Here is a 3,044-nt window from a genome sequence, read left to right as displayed (position 1 = left end):
TTAACAAGGTAGTCAAAGGGTAACTTAATGTTTATCATAGTATCGGTGGAGTGCGTGTGGTTAACCGACACGTCGATTGAGTGGTAAATAATAAGGGTACCAAGTATATTTGCATGGTTATTCACACCTTGTTTTGTGATCCTCGGCATCCCAGTCACAAAATTTGAGAGGGTACAATCGAGATTGAAACATGCCATTGAAAAGTTCAATGAATCTCAAAAGATCTAGGAGTTTTAAATCCAATTAAAACCTAATAAATTATTTTGTTTTTCATGGTGGAAATTGGTGAATCGTCATTCGCCTACCTTCAAATATTCTATAGCTTGGATTACCGCATCCCTCTTCCAAGTTATAAAATATTGTGTTGGGTCCTAGCCTTAATATTTCATATTGGGTGTTATATTAAGGACTTTAAATCAACTATCTTGAATATCTCCCAAAAGGTGTCTGGTTCAGACAATTATGATCTTCCCAAATCTCATGGAACAAGCTTTCCTAATGAAGATGATGTCCCGTGGTTGGCTCATGGAAATCATACTTCTCTTCCTCCACCTCCTCCAATTATTCTCCCTAACTCACAAGTTCTTGAATAGTTCAAATTCACTCAAGCCCTATTGGCAAGCAAGGTCTATGTGTGCTCACATATTGACAAGTTGGGAGAGTTAGGTGTCAAAGTCTTGAGAAAGTTGGTTGTTCAATCACTTTCTAAGTCACATAGTGAGTTCCTTTGGGACTACTATGTAACAGACTATGACATGACCCTAATGATCTTATCTATTTGCTTGGTGCTGCTGAATCAGCAATGATTTGGAAGTCTGGTAAAGCAAATTTGATTAGTAGATCAACTTCCCAATCTACCATGGACATTGACAATTGGAAACATTGTATATCTAGAAAAGCTTTTTCTTCCCAATGGAAAGGGATCGGCCATAGTCAACTCGGTTGACCAAATGGTAAAGGGAAAGGCTAAGTCTGAGATAGTCCTGTGTGCCATTCCCAAAGGGTTCATATGTTTCTGCTGCCGAAGAAAGGGGCATTGGTTGCGAAGCTGCCTTAACTACCTGAAAGATCTGATATAAGGTCTAGTCAAAAAGTTTGACTCTGGTTCAGGTAAGTCCACTATCTAACTCAATTAAGTTCCTATTTGAAGATTCTTAATACATTTTGATGTATGGCAGGATCAAGCAAAGGGAAGGGAACTTAAAGAAAGAGTATTGATGAACCAATGAATCGAGTATTGAATTAATCAGAGTATGAATTCAAGTATGAATGCAAGATTGAACACCAGATGTAAATATGATCTTGTTTCAGCTTGATTTACGCTTTCGAATGTTTATAGAGAAAATAGACAGGTCTGTAAAAACTTTTCTCTAACTCTAGTAAATAACCCCTATTTATAGGGAACCGAAAGCGTATAAAAAATATACTAAGGCATTGACTCTAAAGCTTCGAATAAAAGCGCCCTAGTAAAAATACATTACAAAACATTCGAAGAGTACAAAATATACTTCGACTAATTACAACAATTCGACCCTTACAATCTCCCCCTTTGTAATCATAGTCGAAGTCTTCAATTCGTAAGAAGTGTGATGGAATATAGTAACACTCTTCGAATCTCCGTGTAGCAGGAGATAATCTTCTTTAGCTCTTTCTTGTCTCCTTCATTGTTCTTCTTGCAATGATTCATACGAACAATCAAGTTCGTATATTGAGATGTTGAATATCTCTCTAATTCACTTGCTTGGAATAAGAACCGTTTAGCTTTTCCAGCTTTGTCTTTTCCTGCGAAGACCATTCCAAAAGGCTTCAGGCAAATTTCACCATCAGCATATTTCTTCAATTCTGCCTGAGTCTTCGTAGGAGCCATCGGTGCTTTTATTTCCATTCCTTTGGCAGTAGCTAATTCCACATCTGTTAGTGCCAAGCACTCATAATAGTTTTTGATAAAAATCTTGATGTGAGTAACTCCAAGCTTGAATTCATCTGGTTCAGTGTTTTGAAGGAATGAAAATGATTTGTCTTTTAGAAGTAATGCAACTTGTATAAAATCATACAAGTTCATCAATGGAAAATCAGCAACAGTGAATTCGCAAATATTTCCATTTGCCCTGGCAACCACATACTTAACATTCTGGACTGTGTTTTCGAAAATCACATCCTTTTTCATACTTATGAACTTCTTGATTTTTCTTAAAGACCAAACTTCCTCAGGGGCTTTTCCAAGAACAGCATGAAAACGAATTTTCATGTGTGTACCTTCATCCTTATTTTTAAAATTCCCTTCTGCTTTGAACTGAGGCATGATAAACATCATTTTGTTTATGGGAAAATCCAACTGGCTTGCATCGGTATTCGTGACCAAATAACTCTGCTTTAGTTTCTTCTCGAATGTATACATGTGATTAAAAGCAACCTTAGCCTCAATTGTTTCGTAATTATAGTTTTAGCTGGATCACCTTTATCCATTCCCTTCGGATCACTAGCACGCTGAGTCATAATGCTTTGAATATTCCTCAGTTTTTCAATTTCAGCTTCTGCTTCAGCCTTCTTTTCCTCTTTCGATTTTTCCACTACAATTGATTTCCCTTTATCTTTCAAGGCTGGATTGACAATTGTCTCTTTTGGATTAGAACCACTCCCACCAGTCTCTGAAGATTTACCAATAACAATTCCTTTCGAAATTGGTCTTGCAATTGGCATTGTTGTTACAACAGTTGAAGTAACCAGTTCAGCAGAAACTATAACTGGTTTTGTTGTTGGGATTTTCGAAGAAAAGACTTTTCCCACAACTTTCGCATCTTCTCCACTAGTCTTCGACTCACTAGTTTTTCTTTCTCCCCCTTGCACCCCTGTGAAAGCAGGTAGGGCAATCGTTGTTGGAAGAAGACTTGATATGCGAAAGAGAGGAGCAAGTTGCTTGTTGAGAATGGCTTCGAAATGGATAAATTTATGTGATAAAAATTCAGGAGTGATCAAAGAAGAAGAAACCGGCCTGTCAGAAATTTCTTTTAACTCCTTGAGCAACTTAAGCACTTCCTCAAAGC

The sequence above is a fragment of the Lactuca virosa genome, chromosome 7 (genome assembly GCF_052849685.1).
Source record: "Lactuca virosa cultivar CGN04683 chromosome 7, Lactuca_virosa_CGN04683_v6, whole genome shotgun sequence".
NCBI classification, from domain to species: Eukaryota; Viridiplantae; Streptophyta; class Magnoliopsida; order Asterales; family Asteraceae; genus Lactuca; species Lactuca virosa.
Note: the sequence above shows the minus strand (reverse complement) of the source record.